The sequence below is a fragment of the Pteropus alecto genome, unplaced genomic scaffold (genome assembly GCF_000325575.1).
Source record: "Pteropus alecto unplaced genomic scaffold, ASM32557v1 scaffold7, whole genome shotgun sequence".
Taxonomy (NCBI): Eukaryota; Metazoa; Chordata; class Mammalia; order Chiroptera; family Pteropodidae; genus Pteropus; species Pteropus alecto.
The window spans coordinates 62,834,834-62,850,669 of NW_006494614.1; the positions used below are offsets into that span (position 1 = coordinate 62,834,834).

At 49.8% G+C, this 15,836-nt stretch overlaps 1 pseudogene; it reads right to left on the bottom strand.

Annotated features, from left to right (window-relative positions):
- Positions 1-10,622: 10,622 nt before the first annotated feature.
- On the bottom strand, positions 10,623-13,926 carry LOC102892741 (annotated as a pseudogene).
- Between the last annotated feature and the right edge of the window lie 1,910 nt (positions 13,927-15,836).

Below are 15,836 nucleotides of genomic sequence, written 5' to 3' on the forward strand. Positions count from 1 at the left end.
TGTTACTGAGTCATAAAGTGGGAGTGCCCAGGGCCTCAAGTGGGTTTGGGTCTTGCCAGGGCAGTGTGGAGACCAGGCTCCCCACCTGGCTCACTCCCCACCACACTCTCCTCTCCCTATGTTTTTTCTTTTTTAATTGAGGTAAAATTCATGTGACATAACATCCACCCTCTTCACATGCATAGAATATCCACCTTTGCAAAGGGGACCCGCAGGGCCACCCAACACTCTTAGGGGAGTCAACTCTGGTTTCAGAGTCGAGGAGGTAATGAAATGCCCCCTAGGGCACATCTGACTATCCTCTGTGGTAAAATACACATAAAATTTACCATCTTAACTATTTTTACGTGTACGGCTCCTTGGCATTAAGTTCATCTACATCATACAACCATCACCACCATGCGCAGAACTTCCCATCTTCCCAACGAAACTGCACCTGTAACAACAGCTTCCCGTGCCCCTCCCCACACCTCTGGCACCCATCCTTCTACTCTCTGTCTCTATGAATTCAACAACCCTAGGCACCTCTACATAAATGTAATGATACAGTATCTGTCCTTTTGTGATTGGCTTATTTCACTGAGCATAATGTCCTCAAGGTCCATCCACGTTGTAGCCTGTGTCAGAATTTCCTCCCTTTCTAAAGCCGAATAATATCCATTATGTATGTGGACCATAATTTGTTTATCCGTTCATCCATTCATAGACACTGGGGTTGTTTCCATGTTTTAGTTGTGAGTAATGCTGCTATGAACATGGGTATGGAAATATTTCTTCAGGACTCTGCTTTCAATTCTTTTTGGGTGTGTACCCAGAAGTGGAATTGTTAGGTCATATGGTAGTTCTATGTTTAATTTTTTGAGGAACTGCTAGACTTTTCCACAGCAGTCACAACATTTTACAATCCCACCAACAGTGCCCAAGGGTTCCAGTTTTTCTGGAACCCTTGCCAGTGCTTGTTATTTTTTTATTTTGTTTTCTTTTTTTTTTTTTAAATAGTAGACATCCCAATGGGTGTAAGGTGGTGTTCAGTGTAGTCTTGATTTGCATTTCCCTAATGACTAGTTATGTCCTTATTGTCCATTTGTATATCTTCTTTGGAGAAATTCCTACACAAGGTCTTTGCTAATTTTTGAGTCAGGTGGTTTAGTTTTGATTGTTGACTTGTAGTTCTTTATCCCGGGTATTGATTCCTGATCAGATACATGATTTTCTCCCCTTCCGTGGGCTGCCTCTCAACTCTGTAGACATTGTTTTTGGAACTCTGTGCCCTTGGGACCCTAGCAGACACCCTACTGTGCTGGCTGCTCACCCTCACACTGCAGACTGAGAGCCTCACTCATGACAAGCAGGCTTTCTGGAAAAGTGGTTGCCACCAAGACTCGGCCATCTGTCACAAGGTCCTGCTGTTCTGCCATGAACCCCGCCCCCAAATCCCACGGGTGAGCATATTACATTTTACAAAGCTTAGTGCCAGATGCTTTCTCATCTGACCTCACGACGAGGCCGTGCCTTTATTTCTATGTGGATTCCCATTCCTATTTCATACTAAAAGCTCCCTGTTTTTAGGAGCTTCCCACGAGGCTGGGCTGCTACCAAACCCTTTGCATACGGCATCTCATTTACAGGTACGTGGGTGACATTTTGCTTCCAATCCTGTTTACAGATAAGGCCAGTAAAGCTCAGATGGCTCAGCTAACTCGCCACCCTGCTCATAAGTGGAGAGTGAGGGTAGCAATTCAGATCCATTCGACTCAAAGCCTGAGCTAACCCCTCCATTAGAATGAGAGAGAAAGAAATTAGAGCAAACAGATACTCTTAAAGCCACCTGAGTGCATGCTAAGAAGCCACTATTTCTTGTCCTTTCTGTGATCTAATGACATCCAAGCACAGGCCAGGAGGCAGTTTTTAAGATCAGAATCTAATCTGGTTGTTCTCACTCACTTTGGTCGGCCACCTACAGCCCCTAAAATAAACTATGTCCTCAGCCCCAGAACTTGTAAATGTGACCTTATTTGGAGAAATGTTCTTTGCAGATGTGGTTAAATTAAGGATCTTAAGATGGAGCAATCATCCTGGATTATCCAGGTAAATTCAGGATCATCTTGCATATCCTTACAGGAGGGAGGCATGACATACTCAGGAGCACAGAAGGCCGTGAGATCACGGAAGCAGAAACTAGAGCCATGTGGCCACAAGCCAAGTATGCCTGGGGCCCCCAGGAGCTGGAAGAGGCTAGAAGGATCCTCCCCTAGAGCTTCCGCAAGAAGCACGCTCCTGCTTATCACATCTAGATTCTGACCTAGTGATACTGATTTCAGAGTGATTTCAGTCTGGCCTCCACAACTGTGAGATTATAAGTTTCTGTTGTGTTAAACGCCCCAGTTTGTGGTGCTTTGTCACGGCAGCTCTGGGACACTGAGATACTCACACACTGGCTTACATCAAAATAAACCCTCCAGTTTTAGTGGCTTTGAATCTAGCTCAGCAGGGCTAGTTTAGATTCTGATTTTGTTATGAACTGTATGCGCAGCCAGAAATGCCCTGCTGTGATGGGGGCTGTGGCTGAACACCTGGGCCCCCTCCCCACTCTGGTTTCAGAGTGGGGCTCCAGGGACACCTCTGGGCCAGGCTGAGGTGAGAGGCAGGTAGCGGGAGCTATCCTTTGCCTGCTGTGAGAAGACAGGAGCCCTGATTACATTTAAAGAGACAAAACCCATTGAAGGTGCCTCTTGGTTGCTACAGACACAGGACAATGCAAGCAATCTGAGTCGAGAAGCCTTGGGAGCACCCTGAGTTTAGAAGAGACCTTGCTGTGACGGACGCCAGGCCCACCAGCATCAGGACAACTGGTGCCCAGGTCTACAGTGTCTCTAAGCGACTTTGGGCAAGTCCTTTCCCCTCTTAGGGCCTCAGTTTCCCCAGCTGTGAAATGAGAACTCTGTTCTGACTTAATGGCTCTCAACCTGCAGGTATGGACACTTGGGGGCCTGAGTTTACAGCCGTCGGTCACATCTGTACAGTGGCCAAGCCTGTTTCTCATACGTCTGCACCTGCACTTGACCTGTGCATCAAGTGTCTCCAACTTCAGATCAACTCTCCTTCTTCATTACAGATGTTCTCATTCAACAGACACTCCAGTTCAACTATCATGGGGTGAGGGCGGGGGAGGTGCCTCTCACATTTGACTTTTTAAAAACTCAAAACATTAAATAAGTTGAGAAAGTCAAAAAAAGAAAATAAATCAAGGGGCGGTGGAGCAGGCTGGAGAGGACAAAGGTTTGGAGTTAAAACCAGAGGTGAGTCCTGCTTCCATGTTCCAGTAGTGATGCTGAGTTGGGCACAGTGACTGCCCAGCTTCATTTTTTCTCCTCAGCAAAGCAGGGATGGTCCTACTCCAGAATCACGAGAGGAGCAAATGAGGCATTTTGGGCTCAGGCTCTGCGAGAACATTATAACCGGATGGCATTCGCATTCTAAGACTCTGTAATTTCCTAACGACACAGAGACACTCCAGTTCAACTATCCACTATGGATGTGGATCCTGGAATCTAGGCTTTGAAAGGATTCAATCAGCTTGGGCCTCTCCAGGGAACAGCTCAGTGCTTCCAGTGGCCTGTGGCTCCAGGCTCCCAGTTCCCCAGCTGAGGAGAGCCAGCATCTCAGGAACTTGATGACACTCTGCCAGTCCCTCACAGGTTTAATGCTCCTGCACTAACACCTTTTATCAGCCTATTCCTCTGCACGGCACATCCCTGCTCCCAATTAGTTTGACACAACCTAGCACATTATCTCTAGCCCACCTCAGGACGCCCTGATGGGCTGGGCCAGAGCAAATACACAGAGAAATAGGGGAAATTTTTAATTCTCCAGGTGCAAAAGGGGAATAGGATCATTCCCTCTCCTTAGAGCATTTACTTTAGAAAACTTGTGAATTCTTGTTTTGCCTCTTTTGAAATGTACATAATCTTTTTTAAAATTATATAAGCCTCTTGCAGTTTTACAGCCCAGGACTGCCTTTCTGAAGGACCTGGGAGCCACCTCATTGAATGTGATCATTAAGAAGGGAGCACTCTATCTCCCAGTTTCTGTGGAGGGCAGAAGCCTAACTTAGCAGGCACCTGGCTCCCAGATGCAAGCCCAGCCCCTGTCAGAGATACAAGAAGTGTTATTATTCCTTTAGATAAAGGCAATTAGCCAACACAGATGGCCCCCAATTACCAGATAGGTTCAGCATAAACTACATGTGACAAATAATGTTGTCAAGTCCTCTTTCCTAAGAATTAATTCTTGTTTGTGTTGAGAACACGTGTGTCATGGGCTGCATCTCGGCTAACCAAATGGTGGGCCCTCCCATCTGCGATCACCTAGCAGATGCGACACAAGTGATATTCTAGGGTCATGCTTATTCCGTAATAAAATCATTCTCTCTCTCTTCTAGCCTTGAGGAGAGGTTTTCTGGGTCGACAGATTTTGTTTTAATCATATTTCCCCAACAGCTGATGCACATGAGGAAGGAGCCTGGGTCTGGACTCCGCCAAATCCTTGTGACCACAGACAGCCTCCTACACCTCCTCAGTTCTTATAAGATAGAACCAGTTGCTTTCTCGGTGGCCTGCAGAGAAGCTCACGTGATGATGGATTTGAAGGTACAGCTGGTTTTTGAACAGTGCACGTTTGAACTGCAGGTCCACTTATACACAGATTTTTTTCAATTAACCTGCACAGTTCAAAACCATGTTGTTCATGGCGAAACTCTGTGACTGGAGCTGACTGTAGTTATACATGAATTTTTGACTACACAGGAAGTCGGCCCCCCTAACCAACCCCTGTGTTGTTCAAGGATCAACTATACTTTGTGCTGTAACACAAAGGAACTATACAGGAGCTCTTTTCACTTTTTCTCTTTTCCTAGTTTTTCATAATGAGCATGTCTTGCTTATAGCTAAAAGTTGGCAGTGATTTTGTTGTAACTGGGGACATGAATAGAGGCTCCCAAAGGCAGGTGTTGGGGTTTTTCTATCCCTCACAGTGACTTGCCTTCTCGGAGGTGTTTCCAGATACTGGTGGCCCCTGGGGAGATGGAAGGGATAGATTCTGAGCAAGTGTCATGAGGGCTCCAAGCTTCTCAGAGAAATACTACACCAAGACACTCTTGCTCAGTTATCACAGGTTGGCAGGGGAGGGGGCGGACAGGTGGGAGGAAGAGGGTGGAAGATGAGGTGGGCAGAGCAGGCATCACTGGCTGGGAGACCAGCAGTGGTGTGGTCCTGCCTGTGTCCATAGGTGGTCCTCTCCTCTCTAAACCTCAGTTTCTCCAAAAGTAAACCAGAAGGATGGAAAATAATCATTTATCAAGAACAGTATTTGCCAGGTACTATGCAAATTAATTAGCCTCTATTGTCTGGTTAAGTGGTTCGCAATCTTAGTCTCAGGACACAATTTATGCTCTTAAAAATTAATAAGACCCTCAAAGAGCTTTGATTTATGTGGGTTATATCTATAAGTATTTACCATGTTAGATGTGAAAACTGAGAATTTTTTAAGTGCTTATTTTATTCAAAACTAACAGGAATAAATCCGTTACATGTTAACACAATGCTTTTACAAAAAATAATAGTTTCCAAAAGAAAAAGAAAATTCAGTGAGAAGAGTCTGCATTTAATCTGTTGTAATATGTTATTTTGGTTGAAGTATACAAAGAAAATTTCTTTTCACACATGTAGTTGGAAAGGGAGGAGTGTTTTAATAGCCTTGTCAGGCTATCGTGGCTGCACCAAAAAGTAATCGATTCTGAACGATTAGCTTTGATGTGGAATCTGCTACCATATCACTAAACTCTTCATTCTCTGTTACATAAAAATCCAATGGTCTATTTCACACTTTGAAAGGATCTGTAACCCAGGTATGATCTTCAACATCCACATTGCGTCATTTGGAAAATCTAAGTTCAGAGTCATACTGATCTCCCAAATGGTGACATACTTCATTATACAATATCTGAACATAATGCTTGTTAATATCATCACCAATTTTATCAGAAAAGTCATTAAACACTACAAATCTGTCAGGCTCACGGAGGAGATACAGACTCCCCTAAATTCTAATTTTTACTCAAGAGCTCAAATTTTATCATTAGCAACAGATATTGTCAGTTGTTCTCCCTAAAGTGGCACTTGGTGAGGCTTCGAGAAGACTCGGTTCTGCGTTACCATGGTGTGTCATGGTCATTCCTGAGAGTGAACACATACTCCACGGGAAGAGCAGCTGGCGCAGCTCCAAGAGCACACCTGGCACACAAGCCTTCCCTCCAGGCAACCTGCACACTTCCCATTTTGTCACCAAAAACATTAAAAAGACAGAATTCAAGAATCGAGATTTAATACAATTAATATTTGTTGCTGCCTCATCAAGAATAGTCCCAGAAGAAGCTGTGTTTCTTTGGCTGCATGCCTGAATGTGAAGGACGCGGTGATTGTGAGTGCAGGTTGGGGCCACTGCCTGCATCCAGCTCAGGCTACAGCAGTTTCGCCAGGCTGCTTCTGCCCAATCGGTGCAAAAGTCAACATGTAAAAAAGGCAAATGATGGCTAAGTGATTTTTACATTACATACCTCGAGGATTCCACCAACCACACTTTGAGAACTGCTAGATTAAATCCCCTTCCCCCTGGGGCCATGGGAGTGAGTTCTCTGTCTTGCCGAAGAAGAAACTGGAGGCCCAGTGACATTAATGTAGTGCCTAGACTAGTGCCTTGACTAGACACAAGCTAGTCAAGGCACAGCAGCCCCAGGGCCCTTTGAGACCCCATCCTTCTCCACATGCTGTGGGGCCCTGTCTCTCTGTCTCTAACACAGCAGAAATCTGAGTAAGCACCCTGGCCCCTGGCCAGCATCCCACACAGGGCTAGGCAGGGAGCATCCTGGTCCCGGAAGCACTCAGCCCTGTGGGAGCTGCAGCCCCCACCCCACACAGGTCCAGTGCTCTGTTGTCTGTCCCACAGACCTCCTCAGTTTACCTCCAGGAACCTGGGTCCCCTGCACAGGAGGTGGCCTCCACTAGCTGGTTAGCTGGGGCCTTCGGATGCCTAAGTCACCTTGATAGCTCACGACAGCCTACTGAATACTGACCTATCGCATGGGTGAATCCCCCACCCCAGGAATACCTCACAGTTTACCACAAACGTTTCATCCTCCTTCATCCTCAGGACTACCATGAGGCTTCATATAAATGGAAAATGAGAAACAGAGGCTCAGAGAGGCCCCAGAGCTACTCCCCTCCAAGAGCCTGGCTCCCTAACCCCCATCCCTACCTCCCCCCACCTGCCCAGCCTCTGCCCCGCAAACTCTAAGTTGAAGAGTCACCACTGGGTCTGATGCCAAAGATAAAATCATAGGAAAGGCCTTGATTTCACTTAGGCCTTTGCAGCGCAGAGAGCTCTGTGGGTCTGAAGGCCACGTGTCCTGACAGGTGGTTTTGCCCTAAGTTTGTATGGAGAGTAGACAAATGACGAGTAGTCTGTAGGTGACAGGTGGGTAGCGTGCAGGTAACAGATGGATAGTCTGCAGGTGACAGGTGGGTGGTCTACAGGTGACAGGTGGATGGCCTCCAGGTGGGCTTGCTTTGCAATCAGGGAAGTCAGGGTCAGCTGAGGGAAATGTTTTTCTCTGAGCCTAGCTAGTTTCAAGGGGACAAACAGTTCTAATCTCAGTCAACCATGAGACGAAGAACAGGGAGCTAGAGGGTCTGGGTCTGGCCTGGGCACAGGTAGTCCAGGGGGTCATCTGTGGGCCTTATGGGGGTCATGAAGAATAGTAAACCAGGGTCTCAGCTCGATCATTTGGGGAAGGGGTTCTTGGCAGTCAGCCGTCTCCCAGGATATTTGGAAAACAAAAGGTTCATGAGGAATTCTTCCCTGTCCCTCTTTTCTGGGAGCGCAGGCTCAGATAAAGTCCAATGTTGTCCTGAGAAGGCTCAGCGGGGACCACACACAGCAGCGCTTCAGCCGTTTCCTAGAGGCGGCCCTCCGAGGCTTGAGCTCCGAGTCTGCGGCAGAAAGCACACAGCCCCACACCTTTTCCTCCCTTACTGCTGTCTCTGGGGCGAGGAGATTCATAGGTCTGCCTGTGCCGGCACTGGGACCCGTCTCTTCATTGACCACACCACGCGGGAGGTTTACCCCCGAGGCTTCAGACCCATGTCGAGGCTGCATATGCTCTCAGAGAATAGAAGCAGCGGCAGGGGGCTCCAGCAGCACTTAGTACCGTTACACCGACATATCATGATGCCCAAGGGCTCCGCCATCATCACACTCCATCCCAGTGGCTCTCGGGGCCACTGTCACTTTCTGACCACAGCATTCTGGGCTCATTCCCAAGAAACACAAGCCCTTCCACCGGCTGGCTTCGCCCCGACTGCCGTGCCCACTCAGACATGGCAGAAAGCTCTGCTGACAGTAGTTTCAAGGACAGCATGAATCTGAAAAGTGGAAGAATGAATCTCATGCATAAATCAAATTTGACACTTGTCTGTGAGGATTTCATGGCACAGCTGAGAACCCCTGGTTTATGCTCTTCACTTTTAGCCACTTGGGGTGGGAAATACATCTATAGCACAGTTTATAGGCCTTGTCACCTTAAACAGGGGTGTTGCCTGCTACCAGGCACTGTTACAGTTAAGAGGTGGGGGTAGCCCAGCCAGAGGGCTAGGGCTGTTTGCTCAGAGGGCCCCACCCCAGTGTGCTTAACACAGAACCAGCTGTCACAGTTTTTGTAGCCTACTTCACTATGGTCATCGCTTCTCACGGCTACCATTGAGTATCTCCCAGACCCCTCTGTCATAGACCCTCAGGCCTCCAGCCGGGGCCCAAGGGAATTGCCATTCTGGTCCACAGCACTTGAGAACCAGGAAATGGAAATTGGAGCAAGTAATCTCCAGGTTTGAGGATTCCTGGACCACCACACTGAGTGCCTGAGAACTATGTGTCATAGAGACACAGGCTCACTCCTGGGTATCAGTGAATCTGCTTGGCGACCTTTTGCCTTTTAGAAATTTTCTTTTTTCATTTGCAGGAAAGTAAGGGATACACAAATTAACTGACTTCCTGATTTTCATCTACGTCCTGCGTAAGGGACAACAAAATAGTTAACTTCCCTGTTGATGAGATGTTCCTGTGCAAAAAAAAATAAAATAAATATTAAAGGAACAGTTCAGACAGCAAGACTGCATAGCACTGGCCTCTTAATGTCAATGACTGGACCTTGACACTGGCAGGCCATCAGTGGCCAAAGGAGATGCCTTTGTCCACTGAGCTCAGTTGCAAGGTCACAGCGTGGGCACCCTTCCTCCAGTGAAGCCCCCAATCTCCCCATCCTCCCCTATCCATCCCTTAGCCTCCTCTGGAAACACAGCCTCACCACTGCCCACACCACCTGCTGGATTGGCCCCAGCCTTCAAGATGCCTGCTGCCCCTGATGGCCCTCATTCCTGCCTCCCATCACCCTACACAGGTGTCCCGCTGCCAAGGTGACACTCAGGCCACCTCTGGAAAACTCAGACCTCCTCCCAAACAAGTCTCCACCAAAAATATGCTTTTAATGACCATCACAGGGGCCTGAGAGGAAAATAATCTTGAGAGGAACAGGGATGGGGTCAGGGGTCTCATGGCTTTGTCATATCTAGCTCTTTTCAGGAGCTCCATGGCTCACCCACAGGGGAATAGGTGGCTATGCCTGAAGGTCAAAGTGGGCCCTACAAGACTGAGCTTGCACGTTTGGCAGCCATGGAGATCAGAAATAGCTTTCTGTTTCTGGTTAAGTTAAACGCTCTACTCTGTTTGTGACTCAGAGATAGTCCTGCTCCAGGATTTGGGCCCAGGGACAGAACTCAAAAGAGAGGGAAGCAGTAGTCCTATGTACCAGGTCATTCTTAGCACACATGGGTGGCAAGGTGGAAACAGCCTCTCTGCCAATGATGGGGCAGCATGAAGAGTCTCTGGGTGTAAGCCAGTGGAAGCCAGGTACCCTTCTGTGGAAGCTAGGCACTAGGTGGCGCTGTCCACAGCTAGACTGATGAATGAGTATTCCAAAGACTGGAGGTGTGTTCCTTTAATACCTACCAGGACTTTTCCCCAGGGGAAAAAATGCTTAAAATAATTAATAATAATGATAGAAGGCCATAATTTTACAAAGATTAAGGCTGGCCTTCTCTCGGCTTCTTCTTCCTATTTCTCACCTCCCCTGCTTCCGGAGGAGGTAAGAGAGCTATCCAAATGGAATCCAGACTTGAACTTCAACCACCTGACCCAGGACACTCTAATGTCCTGCTTCGTGAAGGAAGCCCCTGGGGACCTGAAGCTGAGAGTCATTGGCAACAGGGATGTCTGCCCTTCTCCTGGCCCTGCCAGCCACAGTGGATAGGGCGGATGACTACAGGACCCAGCAGTGAGCAGACTGAGAGAGTGGAGACAGAGAGAGGCCCAGAGGGGCTGACCAGCAGCAGGGCAGCCCTCAGACTGTGCTGATATATGGCTTCTGCAGCTGGGATGGGGGCACAGCTTCTGAGGGCTGGCGACCTCACTCTTCCTGGTCTGCATCTTCAACGGGGGTCTCTTGGACTGCATTGTCATTGCTGGTGGTGAGGCAGGCTGTGCACCTCTGCAGCCCCTCTCTGGCAGGCCACCTGGAACTTATGGAATGTGAGGCTGTAGATGGTGGGGCTGATGGCACTGTTGATATAGACATAGGTTCGATAGAAGAGAAGGACCCAGGGATCTAGGAAAGGCTGGGCCATAAAGGAGTTGAGCGGTACCAGCGTGTGGTAGAGCATCCACAGGAGAGCAAAGAGCAGCACAATCACCACCAGCATCTTGGTGACCTGTGGGAGGGCAGGAGAGGGGAAGCCACTGGGGCCCAGCACACCACTTGGCTGGGGCCAAGCAAATGCCACAGGAAGGTGCAGCCATGGCTCCTGCCTCAGGAAGTGTTTGCTGAGTAAGTGATGAGAATGTTACTAAAATAATAACTTAAAACTATCACTGCGTATCCACGGCACTGTGCTAAACACTTCCTATGCAGTAACGCAGGGCTGACATTCAGAGCTGTGCCTATTGATAGGATCTTGTAATATTTCCACATAGGCTGGTAAATAGTCACTGCCCTGAGTCTCCTCCCCCCAGATGCACCCTGCCCCCGAGACCTCTCAAATTCCCACCAAGCAAAGATTTGATGCCTGGAGCAAGGCCTCGATACCCAGATGCTACAGAGAGGTCCAGGACAAACACAGTGGTGGCCGACACCCCATTACCTCCCCTGCACTGGGCCCTTCCCACTGCACCTTGAGAAGGTGCTATTACCTTCTCTGCTCTACAGATGAGGAAGCAGAGGCTCAGAGAACTAAGAGATCACACAGCATGTATCACCCATGACCCAAGTTCTCCTGCAACCCATCTGCGCTCATGGTAGTCCGATGGCCCCAAGGCTTCTTTGTGCCTATGTCTGAGGGAGGTGAGGTCATTGGAAAAAGGGAAGGGACATGTGCCTCAGAGACAGCCACCAACCTGACCCGTGCAGAGAGCTTCCTAGGGGCTCCAGAGCTAAGGGGAGGGCTCTGGAAGTCCTCTCATTTGCGCTAATCCTGGCACCTACCTACTGCTGCCTCCAGGGTACAGAGGCAGCAGGTGAGAATAGGGATGCTAAAGCAGGTAGGCCTAAATTAGATCCCAGCTCCTTGCTTTCTGGCTGGGTGGCCTTGGGTAGCCCACATAACCTCTCTGAGCCTTCCTTTCCCACTTATTGCATTAGGATAACAGCAGTTTCTTAATGAACTGTGGTGAGGAAGCGGGGCACCATGAAGTCATCACTTTCTTTCCAAAGCCTCTCTTCCCCCAGCTTCATTTCTTTCCTTATTTCCCCTCTTTCCTCTAATAGATTTTTGTGTACTTGTGGTGCTCACGGTGTATTTCCACCTGCCACGAGAACCAGCAGGTCAAGATGTCTATATTGTCGTGTTCTCCCCTGTGTCCCAGCACCTAGAACCATGCCTGGAATATAGTAGGTTCCTGATAGACACTTGTTGAATTAATAAACAAATGTTGAATTTGCTTCTTCTCTCTGCATCTCTCTGTGTACCAATTCCTCCCACCCTCTAGTACCCCACCTGCCACCCTCAACCAACCCAGGAGATCTCAATTACCTGTTTCCTGGAAGATAGGAAGCCTTTGGGCTTGGGGCAGCTGTCCCGCTTTGCCCTTGCCTGGTCTGTGGGGCTGCCCCTCCTTGGTTCCTGCCTCCAGCCACACCCCCATGGTGAGTCAAGATTGTCCCAATGAGCCCATAGAGGATGGTGACCACCAGCAAGGGCACGATGAAGAAGACAGCAAAGTAGATGGACAGGTAGAGGCTGCAGGACACCTCATAGCCACATTCCAGGCCTTGGGTCTCACTGATGGTGAGGTCCACCAGGAAGAGCCAGAGCAAGCAGTGGATGGACCTGCCCACCTCACAGAGGCTCACAATGGTCTGCTTGGCTCAGGCCATGGTGCACATAGTCTGTGCCTACTTCAGGTAGCAGATGGTGATGTACCTGCAGCCACAGGGTGCCCAGTTGCACCAGAGGCAGTGGGGTCACATGACTCGCCCACAAGTGTGTGATTAGACCACAGTAGGGACACCTAACCCAGCTTAGCCAGTCAGATTCCCTGTCTGGGGAAATGGGAAAGGGGACACAATGGTTGAACTGGTTCTTTCATGGGAGAATTTGAGGGCCATTTGGGGAGCCAGGTAGCCATTCTGAAGCAGCCATGGGGAACTGGCAGAGTAAAGAGGGCCAGTTCTCACTTGCCCCTTGAGGACCTTTGTCCCTGAGGCCCACCGGGCACAGCCACAACTGCTATAGCACAGGGACCCTGGTGCCCTTCAAAAGCCTTTGACCTTGCTCCAGTCTCAGGTGTTTCCCACCTCCAAAGGTCACTGACTGAGGCAGCCAATGACATTGTATGTCCCTCATGGCCAGGCTCACAGCATAGACCTGGATCCCCCCACCCCACAACACCCAGGCCACCAGGTCAATGCACTGGACCCAGACGGGCACAGCTGGGGAGAGCCAGGACCAGGCGAGGGTCTGGATGCCAGAAGGCATTGCCCACTTATGCCCTGAATCTATGTGTCCCCGGAAATGCCACCGGTCCTCTGGACCAATTTGCCCAAGGCCATGCATCTAGGAAGTGGCAGAGCTGGGTTTGAACCCAGTCAGCAGACTTCAGAGTCTACATGCTTAACCATGAGGCTAAAATGCTTCTCAGGTATTAAAAATTAGAACCGGAAGAGACCCAAGAAATTATCCAGTCCAAATCCCCACTTTCTGGATGGGGAAGCAGAACAAGAATGAAGGGATTGCCTTGGCAAGTTAGCAACAGAATTGAGATGAGAACCCCACTTCCTAACGCCTGCTCCCTAGTGCCAGGTTTTTCCAGGGTCCCACCCCAGCTCCCCTCTCCATTCAACTGAGTCTCTGTTCTCCCAACAAGGAAGTCCTGGATGCATTGCTTTGTGGTGAGGGAAATACCATGCAGGAGGAAGGCTGGGAGGATCTACCTCTCCCCAGTGACTGCTGGGATGGAGCAGAAGGAAACATTGATGCCCAGATATTCCAAGTTAATGATGTCCAGGCAGTTGGCATGCCCATAGACCCACTGCCCGGCCACACTATCAGAGACATTGGGCAACTCCTTGGCTACCAGCTCCATGAGGTAACAGTCGGTGGGTGTGTGCATGTCCCGCATAGTCAGCACCACCAGGATCACTATGGTAATGCCCACGGTGTCCACCATGCATACCGGGAGCACCAGGAAAACCAAGACCGCCCTGTACTCAATCGAGCCCAGGAGGGCAATGCCTCACGCCAATGACACATTACTAGGGTTATCCATCTTGGTCCTATTTTCCATAGTGGCTGACCAGATGCTGGAGGGGGCAAGAAGTTGCCCTCCTCCTTTCTCATGCTCCTGGGAATGACAGGAAAAGTTTTATTATGAGCTGAAAGAGCCAAAGTCATCTGCTCAATGAGTGAAGTCAAAGCTAGAAGCTGGGCAAAGAGGTGAGGGCATGGGACACACACACACACCCCACATACTCATAACACACATCCATAAAACACACCGCACAACACAGTATACAATGTACTCTCATACACACCATACACACCAAACACACACATGCCACACACAACATTCACACACCTCTTACACACACAACACACTTATATACACACCATACACACACCTCTGCCCTTTAACCCTTAGTGTCCTTGGCCTAAAGGCCCACACGTCAGCTCCTCTCAGAGCCCCAACTTGATGTAAGAAGCCAAACACATGCAGAGCTGGCCCATAGCAGCCCCATCCCACCTCCCCACCAACTAAGTCAACTCTCATTATGACCTGGAACTGGCAGCAGATGCCCTTCTGTGCAGATGAAGCCAAGCCTGATCACCACCCACAGCTGGTCCCTGGGCCAGTTGCCTGGCCCTAGTGGCCAACAGCCCCCACAACCCTCACTGCAGCTCCCACAACACAGGTGTTTGTACTGTAAATACAAACACACGCCATCCACTCTCACATGCCCACATATGCAAGTACACAGAACACACACCACACCCTGTATTCGCAGACACCTTGCATACACCCCACACATGGATCTACATGGCTCCCAGGCCCATCACTCTCCTGAAAATGAGCCTTCTTTTCTGCTTGGTGAGGAGACAATCACCCCAGGATCACAATGCACCACAGAGAACCCCCAAAGGTTTCATTTCCTTTTCAGCTGCAGAGGCTGGCAGCCCTGGGGACTGAATCCGGAGTTCTCACAGCAGCCTCTCCAGATGTGCAAGCCCCCCCCTGCAGCCACATCTGCATCTCAGTGGGCCCCCCATCTATCCCCTCCTGCCTGCACACTTGCCCTTCTCCACAGAACATTCCACCAAGTGGGCAGCCCAGACCACTGTCTACCAGCCCAGCCCCCAAGAGAAACTTGCAAGTGCTGGGAACTTACCCCACGAAGAACCTGGGTGCCTTCCTTCTCTTCTTTCCAAGAGAAACAGAAAGGGAAAGCAATCCCACATCACAGTCAGTCCACAGGCGAAGGCTTCTCATCCTACAGGCTGCAATGCTGCACATGTATGTGCAGACACATGGGGCCCCCAAGTTCTCCCCATTCTCTCATGCCACTCGCCCTCCCTCTGCATGGCTGAACACACCAACCCTGTGTTGGCTGATGCAGCCCACCCAGCAGGGAGATCTATGAAAAGAAAGCCCAGGGCCCACTGCCTCTCCTCCCAGGTTCTGGGTGGGGGCTCCCCAGGAATTCATCAGGCTGGGAAGGATCCCCAACTAGCCAGCTGAGCCCTTGACAGTGGCCTGACAGGAGCGAGGCAGAGACCGAGAGAGGAAGTAAGGAGGCAGAGACCAGTCCCCTTCTCCATGAGAAGGTAGGCTGGGATTAACTGGGGATGCTCAGCTATCTGGAATCTGAAGGTAACTCTGGTGTGGTGGCCACCCCTCGAGAGCCCTTCACAGTGATCTGGGAAGAAGGACACGCTTGCTGAGCGCCTCCTGTAGCATGTGCCAGAGAGGAAACTGAGGCTCTGAAAGGCAAGTGGCTAGCTCAGGTGAAGGAGTGGGACTGGAGCCTGGTTCTGGAGGCTCTGAGGGAAAGGGGTGCCCCAGACCCTTCCTACTGGGGCTGGGGCTTGCTGCTATGCACCCTACAAGGGGCATGGTTGCCATCCCTTCTCTCAGGAAGAAACCTCAAAGGGGCCCCTCAGCGGGCTCAGAAAACAGGAATC